Source organism: Manis javanica, chromosome 5 (assembly GCF_040802235.1).
Source record: "Manis javanica isolate MJ-LG chromosome 5, MJ_LKY, whole genome shotgun sequence".
Classification (NCBI taxonomy): domain Eukaryota; kingdom Metazoa; phylum Chordata; class Mammalia; order Pholidota; family Manidae; genus Manis; species Manis javanica.
This window is the reverse complement of record NC_133160.1, coordinates 84,305,269-84,327,434: the sequence shown is the minus strand read 5'-3', so window position 1 is coordinate 84,327,434 and position 22,166 is coordinate 84,305,269. Positions and strand designations below refer to the sequence as shown.

Here is a 22,166-nt window from a genome sequence, read left to right as displayed (position 1 = left end):
TGACCCTCTTACCTTTGTATACCTCAAGTCACCACCCTCCAAAAAAGAAAAAATTTTTCCCATTAATTATTCAGTTTTCTTCTATTTTATAAAAAGTGTGCTGGGGGGGAATGCTGAATGATCTTTTAAAACAATTCATTGTGATGGAAACCACCAAAACAATACAAACATCAAAAGGAACAGCAATAAAATTTTCCATTTGGGGAGAGAGAAAAACACAACTATTAAAGCATTCCTTTGCCTTTCTTCTCTACCACCCAAGTTCTATTTGTACTGGACAAGGCCAAACAACATTTTTGCCTTGTTGGGAACTGCAGGGATATTTCCATTCTTCTGTTTTTTTTCCCAGACCACAGCAGTCCTCTTCTAGTTGGTTGCCTTCTGCTTTTCATCATAATCACATTGGATTTCTCTCCCTGTTTTTTCTAGAGAATGTCATTTGAGTGCATATTTCGGTGCCCCCAAGATGAAGAAAATTTTAGTTGAGCAAAATTTTTATCACTGACTATTACTCAGTGAAGCCAGGTTGCCCCAAGATAAAAAAGAATTCTTTCAGCCATGTTTTCATTTTGCTGGAACTATGCATCTACCTTTCGGTCATCGGTACTGTGGAAGACTTCATGGGAGCAGTGTTAAGGACCACCTGATTGAATGGTGGTCTCAATTTGCTTTGCTTCATTGACTGTTTCATTCATTTCTTAATGTTTCTGTAATTTGAAGCATTTCTATTCATGCAAAGGAAGAACAGTGTAGTGGTTCTGAAGCCAGATGCTTAGGTTTAAATTCCAGCTTGGCTGCTCCTTAGCTGTGTGACCCTGTCAGGTCACTTAGCCTTTATCCTTCAGTTTCCCTATACTTTTGCCATATAAGTTTGAGATACACCCAGTACACTCTAAGTGCAATGTAAAGGGCTAGGTGCTAGGTGTACTTTTGTTGCTAGGGATCAAATGATAGGCAGGACCATCTTACCCTATGGAGCTTTCTAGCTGTGAGACTTAAGCAAATGTTAACATAAACCTCAGTTTAATTATTTGTAATCAGGTGTCTCCCTCACCGGATTGCTGTGGGAATCACATAAGATATGCCAAGGAAAATGCTTAATGGGTGTGATGAATATTAAGCACTTAATGTGAGCTAATATTAACTAGCAAGAAAGGCAGATTATTAAACAGTCTACAGGATGTAATAACTTAGGATAGGAGGAGTTTAGGGTGTTACAGGAGAACCCCCTAGGATATCTATATTGAGTCCTGATAAATAAAGAGGAGTTAGGCAGCAGAAGAAGAGGAAGAAGATTCCCAGAAGAGGAAGCCTAGGAGCTTCACCAGTTTAAACAAATGAGAAATTTAACATAGTGAAGAGTGGGAGCTGGGAGTTGCAAAATTTTTAAATGGAGTGGTAGGCAAAAATTAGGTCATAATACACCTTTTCAACTGTACTTGGAGGGGTACTTTATCCTGACAAATGGGAGAAATGAGAAGCCATGTAATGGGCTCATGTAGAGGAGTGATAAAACCAGATATGGTATTTTCCAAAGAGCCTGACTGATGTCTGCAGAATACGGAATGGAGTGGAGGGGATAGAGGGGACCAGGACTGGGGGCAGGACATCAGCTGGGAAGCTGCTGCCAGATCTAGGTTCTCAGTGAAGGATGGAAGGTGTGGACCTGGGACAGCAGGGAGACAATGGGAAGGAGAGACCTGGTGTCCTTCCTCAGTGCTACTGCTTTGATGGGCACTCCACGTCTTCAGTTGGGAATTTTCTTTTTCATACATAGGCTGCACTGTGATGGTTTCTTTGGCTCACTTCCTGTTACCTGCAGAGAGGGGTATTATTTGTCCTGAAACTTCCCAAAATATCCTGCCACAGCAGCAGGTGCTGGAGGAAACTTCACCAGCGTTTGCTAGTTTGCGTGCCGCTCCCACAGAGAGAAGAATTCTTAATCCAGTATTGCTTGAGGCTCGTACCATTCATTTTGCATGCTGCCATCTGGAGCTTCCCCCAGATGGGTCATGTGACCGTGTGCTGCAGACATGATTAGGATTGCAGTTTTCCACCTAGAAAGTTAATGTTTACCGTGCCAGGATGAGAAGTGCAAGTACTTCTTCACAAAATAAAGTGAAGTACAAACTTCTTCACCGCCTGACTGCACTTAACAAACTAACTTCAGAGTAATTCCTTGGGAATAATTTAGGTGTTGGGCAGTGGGGAATGTGTAAACTAGCTCTTTCATAGGAGCCCAACCTACGCTGATCACCTAACTCACCATCAGAGTTCAATATGACTCGGCATAATCTGATACAGAGGTTGTGGGTTGTGATAAAATAAGCAAGCAATAAATATCTTATTCAAATAAAGAAAAGCCATTTTAGAGGTTATTGGCCTTTTTTTCTCCTAAGCCATTATGGGATTTGGGGAGGAGGAAGTGCATGGTTTGCTTTTGTTTCTGTTGTCATCTTTGCTCGTTAGAAACCCTAATCAGAATAGCCTCAAGCAAAATATTACATAAACGGGGTGAATTTGGACAGCACATTCCACTTTGTACCACTCTTTGCACTAGCAGTCTTCAATGCCTTCACCTGCTACTTCCTTGGAAGCAGGAGAATGAATGAACTAATTCACAATAAGACTTCAGTGTGTCTTAGTGTAAGGTGGACCCAGTACCAGGAAGCCAAAGTGACCTTAGACTCAGAAGGCCCCAGGAATTTGCTGAAAAACATGAATTTGGGGTCATGAAGATAACAAGAAGTGCAAGTCAAAACCAGTTCAGTTGAGGTCAGTGTCCAGTCTGGGAGCCAGGAACAGCAAGTCTTCCTCCCCTCCTCTCCTCCTGTAGTCCCCTGTGCAACTTGAACGTTTAACTTCACAAACCTTCTAACAGCCTAATGTCAGATTTTTAACTGCCACTGCCATAGTAAGCTTCACCCCCATGGTACTTAGGCAAAAATTCTCTTTGGCCAGAATTGGGCTAAGTCATATCACTTGGGACTGTGCCCACTCCAAAATAATAAACTTACAAATCCATCTCCCTGGAAACATTGGCCTAGTACCTACATTTCAAGTTCATGGTCTTTATGCTTTTCCTAGCTTTAGGGGCTCTGTAATCTAACTTGAATTCCATTCCTTCATTTGCTAAATTAAACTTATTAGGCTTCTATTTTATGCTAAACATTGTTGTTCTCAACATTGGCTGTACACTGGAATCATTCAGAAACCTTTAAAAAATACTATGCCTGGCATAAATCTGCAAAGAAGTAAAAAGCTAACCTTTTCAAACAATATGGCTTCTCTCTCACTTACCACTTTACATCTCCCTGTATGGCCCCGGAAGATGACTGGTTAGCCAGAGACGGGTAAGATTCCTCAAGGGAGGAACAACCTAAGACAGGCACAGTTGCAGGGGGGCCATCAGGTGAGAAATTGGGGATCAAAAGTGGTGAAGCTTAGAAGCTCACCCCCCCTGTTTTGGGAGAAATCTTCTGCATCCGTGGATGTTTTAATGCCTTTGTCTAGCTCGGATTAACACATAGTCTACAGGCACACACCTGATCATCTACAATTGCTCTCTTACAACACTAAACTATGTTTTCTACGTTTATCTTGCATCTACCTACCACTTCAGCATTTTATTAAAAATAAAAATAATAATAATAATAAAGGGAGAAATGTGGGATCCACATATAAATTAAGTATAAAAATCAAACGAATATGCATATTTGACCTGATTGTTTACAGTCCATAATGCGTGATCAAAACCGAAAGTTTCTGTGATGACTGCCCTTATACTGTTCACCATGTAAGAACTTATTCACTATGTAAGAATTTGTTCACCATGTAAGAACTTGTTCGTTATGCTTCAGAAGATTGGAGACTGACAAGAATTAGGCTTGAGATGGATTAATGATTGTGCATTGAGCATTGACTCCCCTATACAGAATTTTATTGTTAACAACCATTTGATCAATAAATATGAGAGATACCCTCTCAAAAAACAAACAAACAAACAAACAAAAAAACACAGCAGCTCAGATTTGGTCCCTGTGCCATAGTTGGCCTGTAGATTATGACACTTAATTAGAGTAGAATTGGCAGAATTATTTACAAGGCTAAAGGGTATCATGAAATTGTTAGATAACTGAGAGAATGTCTTGATAATTTTGCCATTGATCCTAGCATCTTCATTCTACTAAGAATGTCTACTAAGAAGAAGTCACTTCCTTTCTACTTTGGGACTTGAGCTGATGTTTTATTCTAGATTAAAGGATAGAAACTGACAAAAAAAAAATACTATGCCTGGGACCCACCAGAGATTCCAATTTAGTTGGTTCATGGAGCAGTTTAGGCATCAGGAATTTCTAATGCTCTCCAGGTGATGCTGATCCACAGGTAAAGTTAACGACCACTGCTCCAGATACTAGAGATACAGCAACGAACAAGACAAAAATGGCAGTGCTCATATTCTAAGTTCAAGTTCTGCCTGTCTTACTACCAGCTGCCTCAATTCTCTTGCCAGCTTATCCTTCTACTAAACTTGCTCTTCCATCTAACCACTCTCTACTCAAGCACCCAGGTGTCCTGGCACACCTGAGTTAAACATATAGCTCTGCTGATTGATTTCATTATAAATTTATAAGCTCCATTCTCAGCTTGGCTCTCAACACTGGCAAAATGTTTACTTATCTTTTGCCAGCTTCCTTTCTCATTTCTGATAGCAGATATTTCAAATCTTCATCTTTCTCTGAAGACCCTATATCAAGATCCTGCCTCTCTCACAACTCAACCTCTTATTTAACAAAGAAAACAGCAGACAGGATAGTGAACCATCAGCACTCCTGCCTTAGCATTTTATATCTTCTCTCCCTGTATCTCTAATTTCTCTCTCTGGCCAGATCCTTCTTTACTCCCTACAAACGTGCTCAGGCATCTGCCTGTTGAACTTGCTTACAATCAGTCTATTCCCTCTCCTTTCTTCCACTGACATTTCATGAAAGCCTTCTCTGTGCTTGCAGCCTCCACCTCCAGTTCTCCACTTAGTCCTCCTCTTCCTCTCCTCCTCAGTCCACTTTAACTCCTTAGTACTGGCAGTTGAAGAACTGCAATTTGGCTTCTACTGCTACCATTCCACTGCTGTGCTTTCCAAACTTTCCCATGTCATAGCAACTAGAGAAAATCATCACGTTTATTTGGTATTCTAAGGACAACAATTAAGCTCATTTTAGCCCCTCCCAAGTATGTGTGGATAAAATGAGGGTTCCTGTGGCCACGATTCTCACCTGGCCCTGGTAGCTTGCTCACTACACATGTGTGGGAAATACGTTGTTACTGACTCTCTATAAAGAGCTCCGCCCAGTGTTCTGGACACGGTGGCATGACTATATTGCTGAACCCTTGCAGGAGAGCAGAGATTGGAGTGGTGGCAGCACCGAGGACAGAGACTGAGACAACTGCAGGGGTAGGGAGGTCCAGAGGCAGAGACTAGCTTGCTGCATGCTGACTTGCTCTGAGTGGATGGGATTCTAGTGATTGACCTGCCACCATGGGTACAGAGTTGGGTATAAACCCTTTCACCCCAAGAATGTTCCATGGTCATTTTTCAGTGTCATTGAATCCACAGTGAACTTGCCTGGGACTGAAATCCATTGGCAAGACACCATGTCAGGTACTTAAGGGGCTTGTTTTTAGCTCCTCTGCAGTCATCCACAGCTCACCAGCCTACCTTGGTACGCCAGGTGGGATGCTCTGCACAGAACACCAGGACCTCACTGGCAAATGCAGTATCTGCTGTCTGTCCTCATCTGTTCATTGCAGAGTTTACTGATCATGGACATTTTTTGTTTAAAATGACCACAGTTTGGCCAAGGTAATGTGGAACTGGAGGCCAGGAAGTAAGTAGGTGGACAATGAGAAAAGCAGGCTGCTTTCCTTTCACATCTCCTTGATTCAAGGCCAGTTGTTTAGGAAAACTCTGCCAACAACAGGCACAGTCTGGGAGTCCGTGATAGATTATGGGGCCGGAGAAGGTCATTTGCAACAGGCAAGGGGCTCCAGAGTCTTAAATGACTAAGCATTTGGTAAATTGTGACACTTGAGAATTATTTTGTGTATTACTGTACCCCTAGAATGTTTTCACAAATTAATTTGAGACCATTTAGGGAGACTTTGCATTACAAACCTTAGGGTCATTATTGTTGCACATGTGGTTTAACGTTAGGATTGTCCAGGACATACATGCATACTGCTTACCTCTGGTGTTTGGCCTCTTTTTCTGCCAGTTGTTGCTCCCTGTAAAGGTAAAGTTTGACTTGACAAAAAGAACATTTTCCCACCAAACCAACAGGGAACAGAATGTTAACAACTTGGCTACAGTTAAGCTGTATAGCAGTTGGTGTGGTGGGAGGGGGTTTGGGAGAGTGATTGGTTAAGCTAAATTCTGAGGTCATTGGTCTCTGCAATTTGCCCAGTGATGCCTCCTCTCATCTGGGCTGAGAATGCTGGAGTTCACTGCCTTGAAAATACTCTACATAAACCCACTTGTCACATACTCCCAGTACTCTAAGTTGTGCTGGTGACCCTGTTTTTGCCCTTCCAGATGCATTCTCACCCTGCTCAGCCCTGTTCTCTAGCCGTGGACACTGAACCTTTAACAACTGCATCATCTGGGCTTCCTCACCCTTCAGCTTTGGGTTTTGGTCAGTCACCAGCAAGAAATCGGGGGCCAGGGAAGAGAGATCAGGCTCATTGTCCCCATTCCCTCCCCTCTTGCTGTGGTTCTGAGTGGCTACGCTCCTCCATGAAAGGCCACAGCTCCTGTCAGGAAGCCCCTTTTCACAGTGCTAGCTCTAATCTGCAGCTGGAACCGTCTTTCCCTCCCTTCCCCTATAGGCCTAGAGGTGGTAATGACTTCTTATGCTTCCTATGGTCCCTGCATGTTCCATCATTGTATCTTTGTACTGGTCTGACTATGCCTTTTACAAAGAGCCTGTATATTAAACACTTTTTAATTAAGCTCTGTTGGTTGGTCATCTTTTTCCTGCTAAGACCCTGACCATATGAGCATATGTATAGCCATTTGCCTGTTGTTCAGAATTTCAGTGACTACGAATTATATTATTAATTATAATTACTGTTATTATTCTGTTTCCTATTAACTTTTTCTTTTAATTTAGTTATCTATAACTTAAATTACCTAACAAGTTTCAGAGGATGTTATCGTAGGGATGGAGGGGCCATGGGACGTCAGCAGCCAGAAGCTGTTGACACTGGTAGAGACACAAAAGAAAATAGGACATTTTTATTGAAGTATCATTGATATACAGTCTTATATTGGTTTCAAGGATACACATAATGAACAACTATTAGCCATATTATTAAATCTTCACCCCCACTAGTGCAGTTAGCATCTGTCAACACAGGAAGATGTTACAGAACCATTGGCTGTATTCTCCATGCTGTACTGCCATCCCCGTGACTAACTTGTATAATGATGGAGAATTTTTGTTTCCCTCACCTGCCCCAACCCCTCCCCCATGGACACCACCAGTCACTTCTCAGTGTCTATATGTCTACTGCTGTTTTGTTCATCCTGGATTTTTTTTTTCCTATTTCACAAATAAGTGAAATCATGTGGTATTTGTCTTTCTCTGCCTGGCTTATTTCACTTAGCGTAATACCCTCTAGGTCCATCCATGTTATTGCAAATGGTAAGGTTTCTTTTTTACAGCTGAATAATATTCCACTGTGTATATGTACTATATATTCTTTATCCATTAATCAATTGATAAACATTTAGGTTTCTTCCACATCTTGCTATTATAAATAATATGGCGATAAACATAGGGGTGCATGTATCTTTTCAAATCGGGCATTTTGTTTTCTTTGGATAAATTCCTAGAAGTGGAATTATTGGGTTGTATGATGTTTCTATTTTTAGTTTTTTGAGGAACTTTCATACTGCTTTCCGCAGTGGCTGCACCAACTGATATTCCCACCAATGAGTTAATGACATATGAAACTACTCTGGATTCTTTTCACTAACAGTATTAGTATGAAAGCAATGTGTTATTTCATGTTGAATTTATAGATTGTAGATGATATATACTTTAAAGGCCACTATGTGAAAATACACCTAAGATTAGAGAGTTGAAGAAACTGAGAAGTCAAAGGTTTTCGTCCATGTTTACTCATTCCATGTCTCTTTATCCCTAATTATATTGAACTACTAGGAAGTTGTAAACAGGATTGATACAGTATTTATTACATGTTTGAGGTCATGGAATGGATACTTTCATATAGAAGGCACACCATTGTGAAATTATTACCTCCCTTTATTATAGGAAAGACTTGGATAAACAGATGGACTTTATACCTGTCTAATTTTAGCTCAAACTAAAATTAGACATTTTAGTTTGAACTAACAGCTGAAAAGTCAAGTCTGCATAAAGTTAGCATGTCCTCCAGTAATATCATGTTCCTTCACGTTTTAAATTGGAAAAAAAATCTTGTAATTGGCAATTCAAGTCCCACTCCTTTTAAGAAGGGCAAGTTGAAGTAAGGTGATACAGTCATATGCTGTGCCCTAATTGTGTGGAGGAAGATGTGTGTGCCCATTCTCGTTGGAATAGAACCAGGCAGAGCAATGAGAGACAGAGGCAGCTGATGAAGGAAGTGAGTGTTGCGTGGGAGGCTAGCAGGCTGTCCAGATGTGCCCTACAGGGAGTCACTTTCCTGGTGTGAGCACCCATCTGTAAAGTCTGGTCTTTAGTTTGGTAGGTTTAAAATTCAACTTCACCAGAATATCAAGGTGATTGACCTTTCAGAGACTGACTCACAAGAATTATAGTCACAGAACACTCTAAACATCAGAACATAGCTATTAAGCTTGTTAATGCATTCTCTTCCTATAGGCTAGTTGGGGCTGGTGACTGTCACACAGGAAAGACTGGAAGTAGGATGGTGGGGGATGACCCTCCCTATTGCAAAGGAGACTCTGTCTTTCTGGCAAGGCTGTTTAAAGCTACTTAAATCCCCTCTATTCTCCTTTCCTTCCTCCCTCTTACCCAACTCCAGACAGCCTTATAGTCCTGGTAACCCCTTCCAAGATGGCATGGTCTCTAATTGAAGATGATGGCTAATATTTCTTTAGGAGGCATGTAATTTGCTCAACTACATAGAAAAAAAAGGATAGAGAATTATTGCCTTAGGCTAAAATTTCCCAAATTTTGCTCAACATAAGAAACATCTTGGGCACTTACTTAAAATGGAGTCTAGCATCCCTCCCCTGAAGATTCTTCAGGCTATGCATAAGCTCCACATGATGACAATTCATAAGAAACTGGCAAGTTTAGGCTCTTGCTTCTGGGCAAATCCATCATGGAAGCAAATCAGGCCTCCTTTTTGCTGCTGCTGAATTTTCTAAGGCACCTATTCCACTACCAGCCAGGAGACCCTCAGAACTACGTCTGCCATTTCTCATGTGGTCCCAACACTTATTCCCTTATGGTGGAAGGGAAGTCATACAATAAAGACAAAGCAATCTCAGTGTTAGCCAGTCAAGTGTATACACAGACCCAGCCCTCACTTCTGATTCAAGTACTATATTTCAACCAACAACATTTCCCCAAGTGGTGGATGTTTGAGATTGTTCTCTCTAGATCATCAATTTATTTCCTTTCCATCCCTGCTACATCTATAGTGTTACACTATCCTACTTGACCCCCTGGTTTCTTACCACAGTAAGTAGCATGTGAACCACAAACCTCCACTCCTACCAGAACTCTCTTCCCCAAGAAAAGCTGTTCGGTACTTATAAACTAAATTGATCTTGCCTATTCTCAAAATTTGTCAAGATTTGTCGTTCATTATCAAGTATATCTAAGTGCAGGTGATTACGACTAAGTTAGTGGGTTTTGATCCTGAGGAAGGAAAAAGGGAGGAGCAGAGATCCTCATAATAATTTGGCCTCTGAATGGAACAGCTAATATTAAAAGAGACCATTTGCACAAGATTAACCTCCTCTTGACTTATCTCCTGAACTTTATTATGCTAAATAAGTATGTCTCCATTGCAACCTTGAGTTACATTACACAAGACCACTTTCTATTACCCTGGCTTTGAGAAAGGATAAGGCTCTCTGCTCTGGAAAAGGTAAGGGATGGATGGGTTTAGGGAGAAAACTTCCCCACCCTACTCACATCCCTATTTCATCTCTGGGTACTTATTTCCATAATACTCTATGGTTCCCCCCTCCCACCAACCAATCTCCTTGATCTACCCATCGCTCTCTAATCCTTCTCTTATATCCTCTGAAATCCCTACTTTATGACCGCAAACTCTCCTATTTGCTCAATCACATTTCTAAATATTCCCTATACTTTGGGGGCTTATACATCTAGGGACATCCTTTCTCTGAAACCTGCCAAGGCTGTCTAATTATCTTCTCACACTCTGTGTACCAGAGCTGTAAGTTTAAGTGTGTATCTCTTTGATTTATGGAGATACTTCTAGACTGAGATCATGCCAGGCTTTTGTGAAATGCCTTGCTCCTTTGAGGCATTCATGCCTTCTCTACCATCCTATTCCTTTCCTCATTCCAACTCGTTATTAACTGCTTGGCACCTGATCTACAGTCTCTCTTCTCCCTGTGGTCTGGCCATCATTCTGGGTGACTTCAGCATCTATGAGAATTACTCTTCTAATGCCCTGAACTCTTCTCTCTATTCCCTCCACCACACTCATTTACTCTCAGCCACATTTCAGGCCCTGCCATTGCCCTAACTGCTCAGATAAGTAGTCCATAAACCTCACCACCTGATCCCTTATGTTTTATTTTATTTATTTCTATTTAAAAAAATTTTTTTCTTAAGGTATGATTGATATAAACTCTTATGAAGGTTTCACATGAAAAAACAATGTGGTTAGCTACTACATGATCCTTTATGTTTTAAACTCGTCCATCTAATACCCCTGGTTCACACGTTCCACAACGTTGCCAGACCTCCAGGCCACTGACTCTTCCACTCTTCCCTTATCCGTCATTCCTGTCCTCTCTTTGCTTCTCTCCCTGACCCCCTTTCATTCCCTAGTGCATTGTTTCATTGACACCATCCTAGACTCCCTTCCCACTTTGCCCATCTGTTCCATCTACCACCCCCTTTTCTCTGCTCATGCCCAGGTGACTGAGTGTTGCCAGAGAAAGACTGTTGGTACCATGATAGCGCCAGCTTCAATTCAGTCTTTAATGCCCCCTGTCAAATTTATGAAGGTTCTCTACTTACTCTCCACTTCAGACTATTTCCATTCTTTCTAAAACCTCCCACCTATTTTACTTCCTTATTCATAGTTGATGTCATCTTGCGGCTGGCAGAGTGGGCCCCCAAAGATGTCCACACCCTAATCCCTGGAACCAGTGAATATATTATATTTCATGGCAAAATGGACTTTGCAGATATGATTAAGATTATGGGCTTTACAATAGAAAGAGTATCCTGAATTATCCAGGGGTCCCAATTTAATCACATGAGTCCTTAAAAAGGACTTTCTCTAGCTGAGGCAAAGAGAATGTGGCAGGAGGAGAAGTCAGAAAGATTCTAGGGTGAGAAGGATCAACATCTCGTTGCTGGCTCTGGGGTGGAAGCCTCTGGCTGCTAAGAGTGGTGCGCAGCTGGGAAAACAGAGACCTCCGTTTTGCAACTGGAAGAAACAGATTCTGCTAACAACCTGAATGGGTTTGGAGGCTTGCCAGGGCCTGCTGCTGAAGAGCCCAGCTAGCTAACACCTTGATTTGGGCCATGAAACGCAGAGCCGAGAAACCAGCAGAGAAGTCTTCTTCAGACTTCTCTGCGGGACTTCTGACCTACAGAACTGTGACCTAATGTATTTGGATTGTTTCAAGGCAGTAACAATTTGTTACTGATCATTTGTTATAGCAGCAATAGAAAACTTATGCCGACCTTCTAAATCACAGAAAAATGGAAGCAAGGAAAGGAACAATTTCAAATTTCTACAGACATAACTTTGTCACTCCCACACTTCTGCCTTTTCCCTTTGGTATTGGAGAAGCTGTTTCTTCTCATCTTCCAAGCCATTCCTTCCTAGTGCATTCTGGATACCGTCTCCTCTGACTTCTCCTGAACCTAGTCGCTGGTTATCCTCCACTTGTCCCTCTCTTCATTTCCTTCACTGACTCCTTCCAAGTAGCTCAATCAATTATAAGATAATGAACTTGAGAACATTTTCATCACCCCAGAAAGAAACCTATACTCATTAGCACCAACTCCTCACTCCCACCAACCCAAATTGTATTTTATAAAGTTATCCTGGTAAAAGCTTTAGCACCGCTTATAGCTCAGCACTCCAAGAAGCCAACTCACTGGCCCCCAGCTGACCCCAGCTCTTCCTTACCCACTCGATCAGGATTCCACTCCACCAGTGTTACTGAGTCCTTCTAGTGAGGCCGACAAAGACTCTGTGTCTCCAAATGCCAACAGACTTCTTCAGTTTTATTTAACTTGCTCTCTCCAGAGCATTTGGTACGGATGGCCATGCCACCTTTCTCAAAAAGCCTTTTACTCAGTATCCTCGACACAACACCCTCCTGGTTTGCTCCCTGTTGCTATAGTTATGCATTTTTTTTGTCTCACCTGTAGTATTCTCCCTTACAAATTGGGCTGTCCCCTGTACCTCTTCTCACTCTGTACTCCCTCTCTTGGCCATCTCATGTTTTCCTGTGGCTTTCTTATTATTTACATGCTGACTATTCTAAAATTTACATCTCCAGTGGAGCCTCTTCTTTGAGTTCCAGATTAGTATTATTAGCTGTCTACTTGACATCTTCATTTGAGCAAACCACTTCACAAACTTATATTTTAAATTCATCAATTTCCTTCACAATTGTATCTTGGCATTCCTTATCTTAGTAGGGGCACTACCATCCATCCAAGTGCTCAAGTCAACAAATTAAAAAAGTAGGAGTGACCTTTGACTCTATCTCCATTTCTAATCTACAAATTCTATTATACTTCAAATTCAGTCTACTTCTTACCTGCCCGTCACCACTCTTCCAACACAGACCACTGCCATTTTGCACCTAGATGCTATAAATCTGGTAATATACCCTCCCCCACCTTCCTCTGGTCCAGAAGTAGCATGGGCAATAATCTGAATAAAATGTGGCACACAGTACCTCTCATTTACCTTTTTGAATACTCCATATACTTTTATTTAATACATAGTATAGTAGTACTAACTAGAAAAAAAAGGTAGTCTAAGAGTTTTCATTAATAGAAAAATGTAAAAATACTATACTAAATCACATGGAGTTTAAGAATTCCACTACCAGATTTCAGAGAGACTAAGTATACAATTACACACATGCACAAACACATACTTTTTTTGGCACACCAAGGAGCCACTAATATGGTAATTGTGAGGAAAAAGTACATGATACAGTGCTATATTTTTAAAAACCCAAATAAGAATCCTATGTATGAGGCTATTGAAATTATCTGAAACAATAGAAATCTAAGGAAAGAAGATTAGATACCAAAATGCTAACGGTGGTTATATGTTTTTCTTTTCCATTTGCTCTATAATACAGTAATATTACCTTATTTTTAGATAAAGTTTAAATAAATAAACATGTTTTAAAAACGAAAAATAGAAGAGTATTGTTACATCGGAAGGGTTATATCCATGTAGATGTGCTTTAAGGAATGGTGGTCAAAATTATGAACTTTGGAACCAGAAGGTCCTGTTTTTATGCCCTGATGACGCCAGTTACCTGAGTGTGATGTCAGGAAAATGACAATCTCTCTTAACTTTGGCTACCTCAGATGTAAAGGAGGATACTGTGAGTACCTAACTCAGATGGTTGGTGAAAGGATTAAATAAAATAATCTAGGTAAAGCAATTTGCACAGTCCCTGGCATATAATAAGTACTCAATAAATGGTAGGTGTGTGCTCTCTGGATGGACCTGGCACAGGGTGAATATCTGACACCCCAAATCCAGGTGGTGAACAGCCTTAATCTCTAGTTGTTCTGGGTGTTAATGTCTTTCTAATAGACAGTAAACTTTTTTATGGTATGAACTCATATTCATGCCTTCTAAATTCTAATATTGCTTGTGTTGTTCTTTTTAATTTCAAAAGTGATGCAGGGTCATTTAAAAATAGTCCACAAATACAAGTTTCCCCCCACACTCTGCCCTTCTCTATCTCATTGTCAAAGGGTAATATATAGTTTGATTCTGGATTTTTCAGGCCTGGTGGTGTTTGCTTGACAAAAACGGTGTGTGTGTATTTGTGTGTTTTCCCTGTGTCTATGTTTTTCAGTTAACAAGGACAGATTTCTAAGTCAGAGACTATGGAAATATTTTATTCTTTTTTTTCATTGTCTACATAGTATCCCATATCATGGAGTTACTTGATAATTGGTTTGTTTTTAAAGCTTATTCCTTGGTTTATTTCTATATTTCACTCATTCAATAATTATTTGCCAGGCACTATGTTGGATCCTGGGAAAATTATAAAGAATGTTGCAGTAAACATTTTTTTTTTAAAGCAAACTTTCCCATTGCTCAGACATATATTTAGAAAATGCACATGGTGATTCTCAGGTAAACAACATGGTCACAAAATGGGAACCCAGGACACATTTGTTGCTTGAGTCAGTAACTTACCTACATCCAGAGCAGGAGTTATTCAAAGAGAAGTACTACTGATGTATGTTTTCCACCCTCATCAGTATGTTTTATCATTCCAAAGAAATATCTATAAAATTTGATTTACAGTACACACTGGTTTAGGATAACAAAAACTGACAAGAACACCCTTGTCAGCCCTTCCTCTCCTTTAGAGCATTCTGTCCTATTATTTTTGACTAATAAGGAAATTAGTAAACTTTGATACATTGTAAGAACAAAGGGTCCAGATAAAAATGTTTAAAAAAGAAATCACCTCTACCAAATGGTTTCCCTCATTTGTGGAATATAACAACGAAGCATAACTGAAGGAACAAAATGGCAGCAGACTCACCAACTCCAAAAAGGGACTAGCAGTTACCAAAGGGGAGGAGTGGAGGAAGGTGGGTGGGGAGGGAGGGAGAAGGGGATTGAGGAATACTATGATTAGTACACATGGTGTGGGGGGATCATGGGGAAGACAGTGTAGCACAGAGAAGACAAGAAGACTCTGTGGCATCTTACTACCCTGATGGACAGTGACTGCAATGGGGTATGGGGGAGGACACGATAATAAGGGTGAATGTAGTTACCACATTGTTTTTCATGTGAAACTTTTATGAGTATATATCAATAATACCTTAATTAAAAAATTGTATTAAAAAATCACCTCTTTCTATAAGAGCGACAAGTTACTTTTTCAAAACAAATTAAGATGAATTATTTGCTTTCTCATATATTGACAATGAATAGCATGGAACAACTGCAGGTAACTCGATCACATTATACTTTACATTTACTGGAGGATATTTAAGTGGTATATATAATAAAATCACCTAGTTCTGTATTTCACAGTATTTAAACTGAGGCACAATAGTAGCCACAAATTCAAAACTACCCATTTAACAGCCTCCCATACAGACAGTGGTCTTCCTATGATGCAGCTGCAGGATGTACATCATGCAAGAAGGCAGACAGGATGTCAAGCTTTTTGGGGTCTTTTTACTTCATTCTTCTACATAGTCCTAAAAGTCCATGCCATCATATTTTGAGATCTGTAGAAAATCTAATTCATATATCTATATCTATATCAATAATGTTCAAATATTGGTGTCATAGAGTAGGTTGTAGGTGGGATATTCACCCTAACTTGCCTGTGACTACACATTTGGATCTAATCCCTCTGTGTTACCCATAGACAGGACACCCAAGCTTCTGATTACATCTGTGATTGTCTATTAAAATCTGTTGGTTTGAATTTCCATTTACTTTGCCTGCATCCTACCAAACCAATCCATTTGGTATTGCCTTTTGAGGAAAATGCCTGGGCTTTGTAAAATTGGAAATCATCTCTTGAAAAGGAATAATAAATCTAAGGAAAATAAACTTCAATTGTTGGTGTTCTCTTCTGGGTTCTTAACTTTCTGTAGCTTTAAATGAGTGCATTTTCCAGAGCAAGGATTTTAAAACTTTGGCTAATTTCAGGAGCCTTTTCTTTTGGGGGAAACTTATATAGTTATACACTACAGTTGTCCCTTTCGGGAATGTAGTGTTTTTGTTTGCTTGTTTGTTTGTTTATGTTACTGTAATGTTTGATTACCACAGACATGTACATACATGATTTATGCACTAGACATCTAGAGATGCCTCTCAATTATTTTTATTATATGAAGTCACCTAAAAGCCAGTGCAAATCCTAAACATAATTATCTTGTTTGGAGGAACAAGTTAACATAAAATTTCTGTCAGTTTGGCCAAAGTCACTAAAGATTTGGCCAAATTCCCTCAGATTCATCCCAGTTAGAATCTGAAGCTGCCACCGTTTACTTTGAAAACTGCCCAGCAGGTGTATGAATAACAATTCCAAGAAATGTAGAGCTTTGATCATTTTTAAGACGGTAACACCCCTTCTAAAAACAGTTTCTGAGCTCATCAAAGAAACCACACACAGCCGCCTTGTGCTCCAAAAAGTACGGAGAAACCCAGTGTTCAGTAGAGCAAAGAACTGGTCTTTCACTGTTTATTTTGGTTACGGTTTCTTACCCTTAAAGAGAAGCAAATCAATTAGCAGGTCAAATGACATGGTGGTTAGACACTGAAGGGAAAGTATTATTAGTCTCATTATCTTGGAGCAGCCATCCAGCGCACACCTAGAGTTGCCACGGTGCCAGTGAGTAACCCTGCCAGGCAACCCCGTGAGGTTAGGAAAACTACCTCTCTGATTTGGGCCCGGGCACCACCCAGTGAGTAAGTGCGGGAGAGCCCAAGCCCTCTCACAGAGACCCAGAAAGCAGCCCCTGAATGAGGCGAGGTGCGGAGGTGAGGGGGCGCCTTTCCCAGTCCCACCCTTGAAAGTTGCTGGGAGTGGCACCCCGAGAACTTTCCCAGATTGATCTCTGTTACCGCTCAGGGAGGTCTGCTCGGGCCCTCAGCCTTCCGCCCTAATCCAATCGGGGCTGCCGGCCAAATCCCTCCTTCCCTGCACCTTTAAAGGCTGGGAGAGGGGAGGGTCGGCTGCGTTCTTCTTAAGAAGTCGCACCGGTTTTTCGAGCTTCGCTCCGCGCCCCGAGAGCCACGGCAGCGGGAGCGGGCGCTGCTGCCACCGGGCCCGCGGGTGAGTCACTGTTGGGAAATGGAGGGGGCGGGCGAGGGTGTGAGAGAACGAATGATGTCAGGGGCGCGCAGGGCGGCGGGCGGGGAGAGCGGCCGCGGGCCGGGTAAACACGGAGCGCCGCGCCCGGGCCGAGCGGGCGGGAGACCCGCCCTCGGCGCGCAGGGCCGTCCTCCGCCGCGCGAGCCCCGGCCGTGCTGCAGCGCCGCCGGGAGCGGCCTCGGGGGCGCGGCCGCGGGAAGGACCCGGAGAGCTGCTTCCCTGGAGGGCCCGCAGCGCGGGCGGGCGAGACCCCGAGCAAACTTTCTAGCGCCTTCGGCCCCTCGGTGGCTGCGGCGCCGGCGCCGTGCCCTAGCGGATCCCCGCGGGAGCCGGTGCCTTCGGCTGGAGCGGCCGGAACCCCGGCCCGGAGCGGTAAGGAGCGCCCGGAGGAGCTGGGGAGGCAGCCCGGCCGGCAAGCGGCGCGCTGGGCGAAGCGCGTGGAGGGGAAGGCGGGTGGCAAACAGGGACGTGGCTCTAATTCGCCCCGAGCGCCCCGCCCCAGGGCATCCTTGCTTGATTTTCCTAATAGAGGACGGATGTGCGGCTTAGTCTCCTTGCTCTGAGCAGTCATCCCATTCATTTGCAACCAGATTGGATAACTAGGTCCTGACGTTCAAAGGACCTAGGTTAATCTGTAGGTTGTCCAGAGCCACTCCGTAGGTCAGGGCTGAAGTTCAGGAGGGGGAGGATGGACTGCCTTTTTATTTTTTGAGAGGCACCTTCTGAGAATGGGTGAACAGTAATAGCCCAACTCTGGGCTCTGGGCTGCCAACACTGAAACCTTTCAACATTAGGCATTCCGGAGCTACTCCCCTTAAGGAAGGGAAGGCTTGGTTCTCAGAGCAAAGAGCCGGGAGTGACCTGTCTACCACTCTGAAATACGGATAATCGTTAATATACCCGCGGCTAACTCTTGAAACAACTCAAATGTTATGCCTGTAATCTTTTATTTTTATCATTCTTCGCCATTCGTCTATTTCATCCTACCTGCTCTAAAATAACCTTAAAATCATTTGACATGTTTGTTAAATTTTTTAAGAGATTCAACTGTTTAGCGTCTCATTTTGGGGGAATGGATTCTGAATTTAAACTTTACTTCAAATCCTTGGTTTCTGTCTTAGTCTCATCTATTTAACGGTAGGTTCTCAGTCACATTAAACACGCTAAACAGTAAAATGGGTTGGAGCTACTTAAGAGAGTATTAATGAGGACCAAGACGCAAAAGACCTATCTCCGTGCCTCACCACAAAGCAGACCCCAACAAATTGAAACTATTTAAATATAAATAATAATGTGTCCCAGCTGACTTACATAATAACCAATTAATTTCCACAAAATTTCCTACTTATAAACTTGGTGGGCCGAGGTTTAGCATGTGAAATTCTTTGGCAAGTTCCTTGGAGTGTGAAGTGATGTCCTCAGGAGGTTTCAGTGTGGGTACCTGGAAAGTTTTTTGCTCCCACCCTATATCAGGGGGATTGCCGTTCACTGTTTTAACAGAGCAGTGACTGAACGTGAAAAACCTGGGGTCTATAGGTAGACTGGATGTGTGGAAAACTCTTCAGTTTTACCCTTAACTTTGTTTCTTTTCTTAAAAATAAGCAATACAAAAATTTCCTTTTTATAGCCCTTTCCTTGGTTTGCTGTTAGTCTTCCTTCACAACAGTCTCTGGTTGAAGTTCTTTATACAAGTTAATATTTAATTTCATTTCTTTAGTTTCATTTTTAAGTAAAGCTGGTTTTAACTTAGGAATCTGGAGCAGAAACCCTGGGTACCTCTGGGTTGCTGCCTCCTGCTCTCAGTTTCTTGTTGCTCTCTGGGATTCTTAGAAGAGCCCTAGGAAATACTTGGGAGGACAGCAAGTATTTGTTCTGACATTATTCTAAACATTTGTTCTTATAAAAACTTTTAGGGTCAAAGGTCGCTAGGGATGTTTTCTAGGGTGATGTAGGAGGACGTTGGGTGCTGGAATCCAGGAAATCTGAGGCTTGCTGGGTAGTAACTTACTAGTTGTCTTACTCTGAATAAGTTACTTGAATCCTCTGGGATTCTTACAGGACTTTTAAACAAAATATAGGAGGAAAAAATAGAAGTAATCTTACATCTGTTAAACAACGGAATACATTTTTTGAGAACTTTTCTTTTTAGCAGAATGCTAATGCTACTTTGAAGTGAGATATTTTTAATTTTGTTTGTTTTTATTTGTTTTGGAACAGTTACTGAGAATTCTAGACAGTTTCAGACTAGAGTAGCCTGTCCACCTTTATCTCATTTTCTTGTGGGGGTGTTGAAACCTCTATCCCGAACTACTACAGTCAGACATTTATTTAGTTCATTCAGTTGATGAACATTTAGTAAGCAGCTATTATATTCAGCCACTCTTCTAGCTACTCTGATGCTGTCATGAAGGAGACACTGTAACTGCTCTTGAGGCTTACTGTCCAGTAACAAAAGCCCCTAGCCTTTGATTATGGAGAGGGAATAAGAGTTAAAAAGGAGGAGAGGGGTGGGGAGTTGGGAGGAAAGTCATTAGTCTACATAGACTGCCTCCCCCAGATGATGCAGGATCTAGTGACTTTCTAAGGGGTCTTAAACTCTTGAATTGGGACTCATAAATTCTTATGAGGCTGAATAATGTAGGTATGCCTTGCTTTATTTACCCAATGAAAATATGATGGACAAGTTTAGCCACTAAATTGAAGAGTTTTAAGTGAACCAGAGAAAACTTGTTTCAATGAAGTCTGAAAGATAAATTCAACTGAGTCAAAATTTATTTACTGTGAGCAAAGCAGTGTGGTAGGTTTTTAAGAGAATAAACACTGTGTGTGATTATTCCAATTTATTGTTTTTTTTCCCCATGTTACAAGTAGTATGTTACTTACGGAAATTTAGAAGTTACAGGTTAAACCAGGCATCACCTAGAAAGTTGATGTTACAGCCTCATTTTTTTTTCACATATAACACATGTGGACATATAACACAAAGTACTGACAAACATGTTTTGAGCTTACTGTGAGCCAGGCAATGTGCTCATTTCTTTATACACACAATCTCCTGTGATTCCCCACTCCAACCCAATGAGGCAGATACTATTATTATCCCCTTTTTATTGAGGAGAAAAGTGATCTAGGGAAATTAAATAACTTCCCTATAGTTGCACAGCTGGAAAGTTATTCTCTACAAAACTGTGTTCATTCTCTAAATACTATTTTCTAACTTACTTTTTTTCTCACTCAATTACGAACTTCTCTATATCACTAGAATATTCTCATAGAGTGTCTTTTATGGTTTTCTATTATATGGCTGGATTCTGACTTGACTAATCCTCTATTGTTGGACGGTTACATTGTTTATAGTTTTCAGTATTTTGAGCAACTCTGTGTTAAGTATCCTATCTATATTTATCTGCATATCCATGTCATTCTGTATTTTAAAAATTGAAATATAATGTTTAATTTAGCTGCTGTCTTTTTTTTTTTTACCATATTCAGAATTAGAAAACTTTCTCTGTTTTAAAATTTAAGAGTTTTAATTTCTGTGTTGCTTTAGTGTTTCTCGTAAGATTTCAGCAATAGGATCAACATTCTCTGTGGAGCTACACAATAGGCAGTAGCTCATTATTCAAGGGATTATTTAACGAAAACAGAACACAAGCTTTCTCAAGAGCTATCTGGGTTTGTATTATTGTTACTAGCAATAAAAGTAAACTGCTTTTGTGGGGAAATATAGCAGAATGGAACAGTGCTAATTTAGGTCTCTAAAAGAAATTACACTTCTACAGTCTCCGCCCTTAGTACCTACTAAGGAACACAGTTAAATTTTGAAGATATTACATTTAACAGATTTATTGCTAGGTTTAGAATAAGGTCCATCACTTATGAATAGGTCACCTTTTTTAAAACCTACACATTTGTTGTTTGATCTCTTAAAAAGCATGTAATTGGTAAGACATTTCTGGATTAGTTTAATGAAGGGGCAAGATATTTCTATTAGCTAACCTTCATTATTGTTATAAACCATTTCTTCATTTAAACATTCTCAGGTTTTGCTATAATATCATACCCTCTTTGTTACTTTGAGTCAAAATTTTAATTTTGCTTTGGGTTTATATTTCCATTTCCAATGCTAGTTTCTTTATTCTTACTGTTTTGATAAAGGATATTGTAATATGAGTGGTGGTCAATTCAACCTCTTCATACAGAAGCCCAGATAAGTTCGATTTATTAATTTCTAACAATGACTTGTAATTCAACGTGGAACGTGAAGAAGCAGTTGATAGAATTAAAGGATAAATAGGACAGCCATTTGCTGATTGGTGTTCCCTACTGCCAAACCCTAATTTGATGATTTGCTTAAAATTTAAAATTCAGACTTAGAACTTTGCATCTTAGTTTGGTAGTGTCACTAAAAATTTTCAGACCAAACTTGTATACAATCTTAGATTTTTTTTTTTAAGCATCAACTAATGGAGTGTTTCTCATAGTACATCTTTTCTTTCAATAAACCTCTTTATGCTATTCAAAAGAAAAAGCAAAACCACATACTAAAATTGTTAAAGAAGAGAAGGGGTGAAAGGAGATGAAAGGCAACAGGTTCAAAGCCAACATGTCAGAAAAGACAGCGACAGCCCACTACTGAAAGTCAAATCAAGAATAAGACTAGTTGGGCCCTTCAGGTAGGTGTCACTTCTCTGCCTGGTAGTGCCATGCTGAGGTTCGTCTGTAGTGACACATTTCAAGATCAGACGTCAGGGCTAGCCTCAGGCAAAATTAGGAAGCAGATGAAATACCCCCTTAGGACATCCTTAACTCTAAGTTTACCTGGCAGTACTTGCTT

General features: G+C 41.0%; 1 protein-coding gene across 2 annotated transcripts in view; it reads left to right on the top strand.

The window, feature by feature from the left end:
- Nucleotides 1-16,800: 16,800 nt before the first annotated feature.
- SGMS2 (sphingomyelin synthase 2) overlaps nucleotides 16,801-22,166 on the top strand; it is an 88,629-nt gene continuing 83,263 nt past the window's right edge. Inside the window, exon 1 of one of the 2 annotated variants that reach the window (XM_037020147.2) lies at nucleotides 16,801-17,290. The gene's annotated coding sequence lies outside the window, so the exon portion shown is untranslated. Of the gene's footprint in view, nucleotides 17,291-17,376; nucleotides 17,702-22,166 lie in introns of those variants that run through there. The other variant, XM_037020146.2, reaches the window with a different exon arrangement.